General features: G+C 31.4%; 1 protein-coding gene across 4 annotated transcripts in view; it reads right to left on the bottom strand.

Moving 5' to 3' along the window:
* Window positions 1–12,713, bottom strand: part of LOC142333367 (NAD kinase-like) — a 489,955-nt gene that overhangs the window by 222,179 nt on the left and 255,063 nt on the right. Inside the window, exon 1 of one of the 4 annotated variants that reach the window (XM_075380442.1) lies at window positions 1,637–1,670. The exons of the other annotated variants lie outside the window; for them this stretch is intronic. The gene's annotated coding sequence lies outside the window, so the exon portion shown is untranslated. Of the gene's footprint in view, window positions 1–1,636; window positions 1,671–12,713 lie in introns of those variants that run through there. 4 annotated transcript variants of the gene reach the window in all.

The raw sequence follows: 12,713 nt of genomic DNA, 5'->3' as shown, positions 1-12,713 counted from the left end.
ACTAGCAACATAAGTAAGCCGAATTCACAACATTAAATTTACCTGCACATTTCTTTATTAATAAAAATAAATTTATCACTATAATAATACGCTGGCAATAAATTATTTTATAATTTTTTTTTGTAATGAGAGAGCGGGCATCAATAGCTATTATTAACCCAGTGAAAATTGGTAGTGTATGAAAAAGATGGCTTTTGCCTGACCGGGATTCGAACCGGGGACCTCCGCATGATTTGTCGCCACGTTACCTACTCAGCCACGGGGATGGTAAATATTATTTTATTAGTTTTTATTTTAACAATATTGTTGCGTGTGTATATATATATATATATATATATATATATATATATATATATATATTTTACTTAAAGATCATTGAAAAAATAAAAAACTAATGAAATAGTTGAATATCAATAATTAAAACAAAAAGGTAGTTGAACGCTAATAATGTAACTTTAAAATAATTCTTTAATAATTAGCTCACAAAAGTTATTTAATAGTTGTTTAAAATAAAAATAATAGTAATAATAAATAAAATGCCATTACCTTGAAGTATAATAAATTTATCTGTGCTAAAACACAGGAACTGTTTTAAATGTTAGATCTATTAAAAAGTCAGACGGATTATTATTATTATTATTATTTCATGTTTTCTGTTTTGTTCTTAACATAGATTCTAATTATACTCATTCCAAGTGAATGATGACTAACCTGGACGATAGAATGTTACTTCGGCATTCGTTCCAACACGAGATAACAATATTGCTGAATTGTACACAAAGTCTCCAGGCAAAAAATATAAAACCGTCGTTACATACAAACCACTTGCATATTACAATATTATTCTGATTATTTTTGCGGTATATTTTCATTATTTTAAAAATATATATAATTATTGAAAATAAAATCGTAATATAATTTTTTTTTTTTTAATTAAAAAATGTCGGTCAATTGAACTTCTATATATTAAAAAAAAAAAATACATATAAATATAAAAAAATATTTAATCATATTTTAAAGCAAAGCATCACAAACAATAATTAATCACTTATTTCAATATTAAAGTAGTACACTCGGTTGGCCGGGTAACAAACATTGTTTCGTAATAATTCAGATCGCCTTCCTTGCAGCTCAAGCTGTAGAGAAAGCTGCGCTACAAGTCTGCACTCTATAATCGACTATTAAACCATCAACTACGCATATTAAATAATTATTAAAAAGAAATGCCGTACTCGGAAAAGATTCTATAAATATGTGACATTGTAATTCTTAGTATTTTATTTTATTAAACGGAGAAAATACTGGAAGACTGTACACGTACTTGCACAAGTAACATAATAAGTAACTCGTATTCTGTGTATGTATGTATGTATGCAGTAACTGTACCTATGTAACAACTTATAGTAATTTAGATACGATTTACTAACGAAATGTTTTACCTTAATTAAAGTAAGGATAATTTAATGCGTTGCACCACAAAACCACCACTTACTTTAAAAGAACCGTCGTTTTTAAATTAATTTAACGAATAAACGAAGTAAAATACGAAAGATTTCCGTAAATAAACTATCTACGGAAACGAAAACAAATCGTAGTGCGATCCACAGACAAGATGTACAGGAAATAAATAGCTCACCATAGAGAAAGAAGCGTCTCCAAGGACCATCTGCGTTCGAGCTGTTCTTCTAGAGCGATACCGCTCTCTGGTGACGAGGACATGACGCCCCAACGGAGCAAAACCCGCGACTGTAGCGGAGAAAGCGACCTACCCGGTCGGCCACTGTACCAGCTTTCACGATACCACCACCTCTCCTTCACCTGCTGCTTTGTACCTTACATTTAAACATATTCTTCTAACGACCGAGTAACATAAGCAATCTTCTCAGACTATTGCTGAACACCAGAATATATGTTTTAAATATTTAACAATGTATTCATCTATACGTATTCATCTTCGTTTTCATCTAAATCACGGGAAGGAACTTACGTAAAGTTTAAACGTATTTATAAACACAATTACATGGAAAACGAGTAAGTAAAGTTTATTAGTCCATATTTACAAAACAATTTCATTTCTTTTGGTTAAACTAATTAGTTGTTTCCAAGTAAATTACAATTTTTTTTAGAATATGTTTCAGACATTTTTATTTAAGTTATAAAATACAAATATGTTTCCGTAATTCAGTGGATCAATAATTAACATTTTTTCCAGGTGACTTTCTTTTGTAGTTTTTTTCATTAAATGTTAAAGACATTGATTTTACCTTAGCGTTAAACATTACATAACAGATTATAAAAATAGTAAGGAAAACTACAAAGCATTATTAAACCCTTGCAGAAACAAAAAAAGTAACAGAAATTGATCGGAGATTAATTTATAATGTTCTAATTTTCTATACGAAAATGAACATTTTACTAAATTAAGGTTTTACAGCGGAAACGGGTTATTATAAAATTTCTAAAATATCGCCACTAGGGAAAAATGAGAAGTGAAGTGGTGTTCGGTTACTTTCTTTAAAAAGCTAAACATAATACATGTAGTATATCGGCATGCCAAACCCATTAAAGTAAAGTGATACTCGGACCTGCAAGGGAAACCATACTGTTCATCACATGATCCGCTAAATATTAAATAACATTACTTTCAAAGAAAGTAAATCTTCTATTTCAGGTACTTTATATGCGTTTTAACCTTAGAAAAGCTGGGATAAATGGTGTAAAGAAAAAATTCTATTTCTGATTTAAACAGGGAATATCGCTTTAACCCTTTAAAATGTCAATTAAAATTAAATTTAACTAATACGTCGGAAATTACAGTTAAAGAATTAAATTTCCGAAGCGAAAGATAGGGTTAAAAGACGTCTCTGAGTTTAAACTAATATAACATGATCATTTTATCGTGCATATCTGTAACTGTACATTACAATTCCACTATGTACTATAATAAAGAGAAACTCAAATTTGTTTCGTGGAATGTAGTTACGCACAACTGGTAACGTCTTACAGCAATTTGGAAATGTCCACTCCATTTTCCTGAAAGCAGGTTCGAACCCTTCCCACCATTTTTTGAGAAGAATTCCATTAGCCCTGATGTCCTACGAAGGGTATCAAAAAATGTGGTGCGAAGGGTTCGGAGTGCCTTCAGGAACATTTCTAACACTTACTGTAAGACATTACCAGTAGCGATTTGATTCATGGAGTATAATTATACTCTTATAATTACACTCCATGAATCAAATCAAATATGAATATCTCTGTATTGTAGTCCATAGTGGAAGTACAGTGTGTAGTTGTATCATGATGTGCACGATAAAATGGTTGCACTATATAACAAATATACAACATATATCAAAGATAAGTAATAAAATTCTGTCTTTTATTCTTTGTAAAAGATAATCAAATGAAAGGATATCACTCATATAAGTTTAGGCGCTTTATCACAAAGGTGGTAATAAATACACATGCATACTACAAGTCATAATAAAACGGTATAGATGATCTGACGACAGACAAATGAATTAAAAAAAAACGGCAAGGCATTTTTAGGAATAACAAGCATCCCACGGCAGACTTACTAGGGAAAATTGAAAAGTCAAATGGTTAAACCCTGGCTTTTAATCTTTAGATATTACAGCATATCAGTACGTCATGCCCGATGGAATACAGGAAATATTCGACTCTATTACTGACACTTCCACTCTGTTCATCTCTTTCATGTACTGACAAAATATTTAATATCATTACTACCATAGAATGTAACTCTGATTAGTAACTCTTCTACTTAAACTGGTTCATAAAATGTCATAAAAAAAATTCAGGAGCGAAAAATTAATACACCCTCTACCACTGAAAAAAATCCATTATATGTAGTCAACAATCAGTATGAAAAAAATAAATAATGTATTTGTAAATAAAATTACCTGCAATAAGTTTAAGTAGTGCAGTTGAGAATTAAAAAATAATAATTTAATCGGTATTATGAAATCTAACTTGGTGTTAGATCGTAACTTTATTTGAAAAATATTATAATAAATTGATTAAACACTTATCAATTAGACCCAATGTGTACGAGGATCTGAAATTTTACACAAAAAGCAAATAAGTGATTTCAAGCCAGTATCGAATTAAAAAAAGTAAACAAAATAATAATAGAAAAAAAATGATTGTAGAAGCTTTTTATATATAAATATTAAAATAAAAACATGATTGTAAAAAAAGATCTTGCTTAATTTTACAGTTATTGATACGTTTCCATGCTATTTTTATTTTACTGGAAATTGCATGTAAAAAAGGAAAAAAATAACGTATTTGAGAGTATAATCTAAAGGAATTAATATTATTGTTAAAATAAGGGGTGAAATATTGTAATTTAAAAAAAGTAAAGAAACTAACACGAAAAAGAAAAATAATAAAAAAAAAAGATTCAGTTAACTTTAGAATTACATGAAAATTACAAAATGTTTTTTCCATGTACATATATGTATATATATATATATATATATACTAAAATATCAGGTGATTCAGAAACGACGTCACAACTTTAAAAGCATATAAAAATTTATTGTGAAAACTTACAGATTCGGTTTAGGTCGTATTTCATAGAAAAAAATATCACGTTTGTCATCCAACATTTACTAACATTCGAAATCGCTTCCACTTGTAAAATCCGACGTACATCCCACCTGAAGTCGATTTCATTCCAACTGTAACCAGCAAGTCGGGCGTTACCTCTGAGCTGCGGTGTTTATTCAAAGTATTAGCTCATCAAGATCAGCAGGGAAAGGTACTGATCCCCGCCCACCCGTTTTGCTAGTAGTAATGACGTCCATCTTGTCATCATCTCTAACTGAAGAATTAAAAAATTGTGAAGCATGTCCAGATAAGCGATACCGTTTACGGTTGCCTCTTGGAAGGAGAACTGGTCGTACAGTCCCTGTTTGCTTAGAATACAAAAAAAAACATTGACTTTAGGGCTGTCAGAATCGGCTGCAAAGTTTCATGAGGGTTTTCGCTAACCCATTTCGGCTGTTATGGATGTTCACCTTACCAGCGATGTGAAACGGTGACAGCACTAACAATTAGATTGTCGAAAAATGTATCGTTGTGTGCAATTCTATCCATCATTTCCAAACAAAACTGCAGCCGAGACACTTTGTCGTCATCGGTAACGTGTTGAACCGTGGTTAGTTTGTATGACTTCAAGTGCAATCGTTTACGTAATACGCGCCAAACAATCGTTTGTGGAATGCCAGTGATCAATCACGTGACGAGTTGATTTCTTCGGATTAGTGCAAAGCTTTCTCCGAGTTGTTCCACAGCAGCTTCAGGAACGCGCGGGCGTCCTAATGATTTTGTATGTTTAACAGAACCTGTCTCAACGAAGGTTTTGGGTGCCAAGAGGTTTGGGTTCTAGTTGGTTTGCCGATTAGGAGACTCTATCCCGTACACTCTACGAAAATTACGTTGAACTGCAATTGCTGACTGCAAATCGTAAAATCAAAACACACAGCGACACGTTCCGCAGCAATAAATGAATTAATTTTTAACAACGCTGGTGGCCGAATTCGGTACGAATGAACTAGGTAAGTCAAAACTTGATGTATTTTGCTATGAAATGAGAACTCAATCGAATCTGTAAGTTATCTAAAGAAATGTTTATGTGCTTTTAAAGTTGTGAAGTCCTTTTTGAATCACCCGTGTAATTTTATGTTAGTACAACACATTAAATTAGGGTGCTATTATTTGATAATTCATTATTATTTTATTCGAATACCGAAAATGAACATATTTATTTTTTTTATTTACAAGATCTTATACATGATTAGGTGTAATCATGTATAAGAAATACTATTACGATGTCTCAATCTTCAATGAGGATTACTCACAGAGACAGTAAAAAAATGTAGCACAAAATGTCATTTTCTTCCTTCTAAAGATTGTTTGTTTATCTTACAAGAGTCTGAATACGCTTACATGAATATATTAGTAATTTATATTAAAAAAAAAAGTTGAAAAAAGAAGATGAAGTCTGATTCGAACCGATGTGGCTTCCCCCTTGTAAGATCCAAATATTTCAGTTATAACAATTTTTATTTGGCTATAATTCTGGAACCAATGAAAATAAGTACCACTTATGATATATCGTTGAAACGCTTTCAATGAGGGCTTACTACTGCAGTTAAGAAAAAGTCCAAAATCCAAATTTGCTTGGATTTTGGGCTTTTTTGGACAATTTTGGTTTAGCAGATTGCAATCAAAAGTGGAGGTGGATAACTAGATGTAACAACAGTCCTAAATCAAAAATTTTAACATGCTACGGCTAATCGTTTGAGTTATGCGAAATATATACGTTCGTACAGACGTCACGCCGAGACTAGTCAAAATGGATTCAGGGATGGTCAAAATGGATATTTCCATTGAAATTTGAAAACCGAAATTTTTCACGATTACAATACTGCCTTGAGTACAAGGAAGTAAAAACTTAATAGTAGGAATCGGCTGTTAGTATTACCTAATTACGAATTAAATTATTTCAAACAAATTTAGATAATATTAATTTTTAATTAGCTTTAAAGATGTTTGATAAATTGTTTTTTGATGTGTTGTTTTATTTGATTTTACACATTTTTTTTTAAATTTAGATTATTTATTTTTCTAAATTATTTAATTATTTTGTTTTGTAATATTGAAAATTTTGTTTCGTTTAATACCTACTCGTAGTTACATTCTGCCACATTTTGATATGTTCTGTTTTTAATAAATTAAGAAATTCTTACTTTTGGTTTTAGTTCCTGTGGATTATTAATACCGTGTTAATCAAAATCAAATTGTCTATACGTTTTGTTTAAAATTTTTTTGTTTTTATTACTCAATTAACAAAAAACAAATATTTTACCCCAAACATAAAATAGTCTGTTCTTCGCCCACAATCTTTTTTATTTTACTGCAGATTTCTCGAAAACTACTAAAAAACCAGCTCTGGAGCATATTTTTTCAAATTTTACAGAAAAAATTTCATATAAAATCACTAAACCTAATTGTTTAATTTGGGTTCCAAGAATTACAGTCTGCTTTAATTTTACCGAAGGCGCAGAAATCAGGGCTAACTCTTTCGTCAGCCGACATTCGCTAACGAAGAGTTTCGGAACCTATGTTTTTATGATCTTCCTTCTTTATTTTCACCAATGATGTCCTGAAAGTTTATTACATTCTACGTTTGTTAACATAATAAATTATGTATTGTAATTACTTCTTTGTCTGTAAAAAAAAAACGTATAAAAACCGATTTCTACTTCATTAAAAACATTTAGTTAGGAATAAAGTAAATAACATGGTTGATATTAGTCTGCAGGCAATTAGAAAAGAAACACGTATGAAGTCAGTTTACCGGATTAATGTCAAACTTAAACTCGAGCAGCTTATTAATTAAAAATTTATTGTGGGATTGAAGAAATCGGCGACCGATGTTTGAAACTGTTGGAGGAGATCTACAGTGATAATGTGATGTCACATAGGTAAGCATTTGAATGACATAAACACTTTGCTAATCCCTTAATCCTATTTTAGGCTGGATTTACAACCCTTTTTCCTCTTGTAGCTTGAGCTAGAACCTCCGCTGTAAATCTTTTCAATTTCGTGATCTTTCAGCCTACAACCAACTACTTAATAAAGGGTTTTTTTCCTAGGCGCACAACGAAATATCGTCATCAGCGCAGCGCCCGTACCCGATATTTATGTAGTAAATAAATAAATATTAAAAATTAATAATTAAAACCTAAAACCCGGTAATATAAAAACACAGCATAAATGGAAAACGCCTATGACGTGTGCTAGAAGCGAAATAAAAGCACAATGAACTATTACATTAATAATCTAAATTTACCATCTGCCTTACGCCAAAAGCCACAAATAGCTGAAACAAACTACAGTAAAAATCAAATATTTTAATATAAACGGACGGCCTTAAAAAGTCGTAAAACATTCGATAACATCGTCTCATTGTTTAAGATATTTCGCAAGTTAGCCCCTAGTTTAAACTTCCGAAGCAATGTCGAGAAACAGACACAATTCACAAGAATGTGGTGAACAGGTAGTTGGCAGTCGTAGCAAACACGAACGGATGCATCGGTCTGAGCCACAAGATATCCATGAGTGAGCCTAGCGTGTGCTATTCGCAAACAGCAAATAAAACCTTCTCTCGCCGGTTATTCCTGCACGAACAGCTTCACATAACACATTTTCTTAACAAGGCGAAGTTTATTGTTGCCGGTAGCATTCCGTTCACTTTCTCACTCAAAAGAGACAAGATCGTCCGAAATAACGCGATTAGTGAAAGGAGGCTGGAACAAGCCTCTTTTGGCACGCTATCAGCGCGCTCATTGCCTGAAATCCAGTATTGCCGGGGATCCAGCAGAAGATCGCAGTTGTGTTACGTTGAATCATTTGAGAAATAACGCACTCAATCTCAGACAACAGGGTGCCTTGAATACATGTCAATAATCCCCTGTAAGGCACTCATAGAATCTGAACAGGCAAGCACGTGTCGAAATGCTGGGCTAATTAAGTATAGGGCCTTAATAGCACATAGCTGCGCAAAAATAATGACGATGCTGGGAAGGCCAAACATGTACGTGTAAGTTGTATTGCCAACCACAAAAGTACAAGTAACAGAATTAACGTATTCAGAACCGTGAGTAAAAACTATAGCATCAGGATTTACGCAGAATAACGGACGTGGCTCTTTCTAACTGGACGTCGTCTTTCAAAAAAAAGACGACGGAATGCAGTCGTAGAAGGTGACTCCTTGATAGGTATTGACGCTATTTGTAAATTCGACTGTTTTGAGGAACTCTAATTGACATTTTATTTCATCAAGAGTAAAAACGTGTCATCAAACAGTAATTTATCATAACGCAGATTGATTTTTTTTTGCTTCAACCGCCTTGCTCTTAGATTCTAACAATTCAGTCCTAATTAAACGAACATGAAGCAGGAAATCCTCGGAAATATTTATCCAGGTCCTTCAAAGTTCATGAGAATTTCTTAAGATCTGCAAACTAGTACAAATGGATTGTAATTTTTCCACCTAATCTGTAAAATAACCATTGTCTTTTACCGAAAAGCCATCTAATATTAAATTTTCCTTAAAAATTGATAATATAATATCTTGTAACACAATTCCCTTTCTCATATCTAGGAAAATTAGAATATTTTTTTCCAAAATTCAGATGAAATCCGACCTATCTCCTTGTTCTCGACCGATCCACCATATAGAGAAATTACCCGATTGTCAAGCCTAACAAATTCAAATGAACGCTCTCTTGTTTTTATTAATCTTCGATCGTCAATATTTTACAGGAGTCATGCAGAGGAGTTCTTAAAATTCTCCTGTCTCCTTGTCCTTCAGTTTTGATAAAATGTTTTTGAATACTGCTTTCATAATTTTTTCATCCGTAATATGGTTAATAATATAAATAGAGGAAAAACGTTTTACATAAAATAGTAAATGTCTTAAAAATTGTTGCTTTAAATAACAATGAAAAATGCAAGAAATTTAATCTTTATGTTTAATTTTGATAATTTACGTTTATAGTTTGTTTTCAAATGACTGAATCGAATTAATTTAACGTAAACTAAATCTAATAATAACCAAAGTGGAAAATAACGGTAAATTAATTAAAAAATATTAAAACGAATATATTTAACAATGTTTAAAAAAATAAAAATAACCTTAGACAGGGTATGAAATACCAATTCAGGCAATTACAATCGAAAGTGTAAAATTAGCTTAACAATTGGAAATTGAACTCAAGATTGCTTTCAACGACCTCAAATACTCGCCGTATTAGGACTGGATGAGAAGAAAAACACAGATAACGTGAACCAGTTGGATTGGTTCCTTAAACCAATTAAAGAAACATCCCCCCTCTGAAAACCAATTTTTACTACGAGAAGGGATAACAGCTTAACGTTGTGGTAGAAAATGAATTAAACATTGTAAAGTTCTTATTTATATTGGTTCCTTATCGTTATACATCAATAATATTTTTCTTATTACTGATAAAATACCAGTGTTAAGATTCCCAGCTGTCAAATACCTGTTTACTATTAACGTTTTATTCAACTATCGTCTTTAGTAAATCAATTTTGAGACCAATTTCCAGACATTATTGGGTTACGAAAGATTTTTGTTTTTTTATACATTTAAAATAAGCCAACTGTTCCTTTATTTTAGTTTCAACACTTTGTTTTGTTGCACAACGTATCCGAAAATATAGATATTATTATTATTTTATGTATACTATTCTCCTAGTCATCTAATTATGATAAACGTTTGACAACAGAAATGACAATGTAATTTTAAATTAAGGTAATTATTTTTAAAAAAATTTTTAGAAACAGTTTTTTAGCTTTTCGTTGTTTTTCTAATTTCTGTTTTGTAACTTATTACATATTTCGAATAAATTTAATATTTCACCGATTGTAGTTTTGTACATGACGACGTTATGAAGTAATCATAAACCCCGATCGGCATGATACGACTTTATTTGTAAGAGGATCCAATATTTTCAAATCAGCATTTTTCATACGATTAAAGAAGGACATCTATTCGACCGAAGGTGTTTCAAGCTAGAATAATACTAAAAACAATTTAAAAATTTTTAAAAACTTGCTTTATACGTTTTAGTCGTACTTTAATCAAACTATTATCATACATTGTATGAGTTTAATTTGGATTTCTAAAGATAACATCATATATTGAAATTTCTAATAAAGTTATAAAATATCAAACAAATTTTTAATCAAATATTTACTATACAAAGTAACAAAGTAGTGAACTTTTTGATTATTGTAATACAACTCTAAATTTGTCACTTATATACGCTTTACAAATTAACCCCCGTACAGGGGGATGTTTATAAAAGTAATGGTTGAATATTGTATTGTCACGCGACCTTTGTAAATGTGCAAACATTCAACAATCGGCAATGTCAGGAAGTATGTTAAATTAAGGATACAAAAGTTGAGGACAAACATTAAAAAAAATCCCTTTCGACACGCCGGAAGGCGGAGGTAGATTTCACCGGTGCTAATTAAGGGATAAAAAGATTTCCACCTTCAAGTTAAGAAAAACTTCAAATTTACTCAATTAGACAATGGTTGCATGTTAAAAAAGTTTCACATGTTTAGCATAAGACAAGCCCCACCTTCATACAATTCCAGTAACATTTTGATCATCTCTTGTCGTAAGGGTTGATCATATCAAAAATTGTTACAGACAAAGGTTTTAGGTTATGTTTAGAGGACCAACAACCACTTTAAACCGATTCGATACTGTGCCTATTAAAGGAGGTATAATTTTTTGTCTTCAAAACTACATTTTTTCCGCCCTCTGGACTAATGGTTGGTGATATCCAAAAACCTTACTTAGATAAGATTTAGGCCCTTATCCAAAGAATAGTGGGAACTTTAAACCAATTCGATATTTTACTTAATAGGAAAGTTATAACGATATTTTGTATTTTTCGAAAAAGCCTTCCCATTTCCACTCCTATGGTCCAATTTTGCCCACTAACGAATTCGACCGATATTTTGGATCGTTATATTTTATGTATCGATCTGAAAATGATTGGCGCAAAATTACGGCAGTTATCGTGACCGCAAGAAAGTGAAATATATATATATATATATATATATAAAAATGTTAAGTTCGTTTGTGTACACTTCAAAAACTCAAAATGTTCTGCACCGATTGAGCTCAAATTTTAGCACGATATATAACCCGCATCAAAGATTGTTTTCACCTATGTTTAATAAATCTATTTTTATTTTGTACATCTTTAATTTGGAAATGTAAACAAAGGAAAACCAATCAGATCAATGCAAGATGGCCGCTGTCAAACAACGACCAAATTTCTTTGAATTATATTTAACAGCTAAAACATCAGTAATTTATTAAAAAAAAAACACGATAAAAAATTTAGCACGATATATAACCCCCATCAAAGATTGTTTTCATCTATTTTTAATAAATCTATCTATCTATTTTTAATTTGTACAGTTTTTTAATAAATAAGAGACTAATAAATCAGATGGAAATGTAAACAAAGGAAAACCAATCAGATCAATGCAAGATGGCCGCTGTCAAACACAACGACCAATCACAAAGAGCCCGTATGGCCGTTGCCAATGTAAACAAAATCACAACTGATTAAGTAACAAATTTCTTTGAATTATATTTAACAGCTAAAACATCTGTATTTTATTAAAAAAAAAAAAAAAAACACCAAAATAAAAAGAAAAGCCACCAAGAAGGATGACTTACAGTAAATAAATTAAAGCACCCAACTTTCTTTTAGCCCAGATAGACATAAGACTATGTAAACAGAAACAGTCGAAATAACCAAATACAAAGAAAATAATATCCCTACATAACGACCAAAAAATCCTTTGTTACGTTATTTTTTTACATATATATGACCAAACAATCGTTTTTTGGTCATTTAGCGTTCTTTGCTATGTAAAAACAAGAACAAAATTCACAAATAGTAACACTGAAGCCACACAACTAAGTATTCGTTTTTTTTTTTTCTAACCTCCGAAACCACCGTTATGCGTTGCTTCAGATGATGATATGAATGATTTATAGCGTATGAAAATGCCATGCCTGACCGGGATTCCAACTCGGAACCACCGGATTAAAGTCCGAGACG

Source organism: Lycorma delicatula, chromosome 1, assembly GCF_047948215.1.
Source record: "Lycorma delicatula isolate Av1 chromosome 1, ASM4794821v1, whole genome shotgun sequence".
Lineage (NCBI taxonomy): Eukaryota > Metazoa > Arthropoda > Insecta > Hemiptera > Fulgoridae > Lycorma > Lycorma delicatula.
Note: the sequence above shows the minus strand (reverse complement) of the source record. Positions and strands in the feature narration are given on the sequence as shown.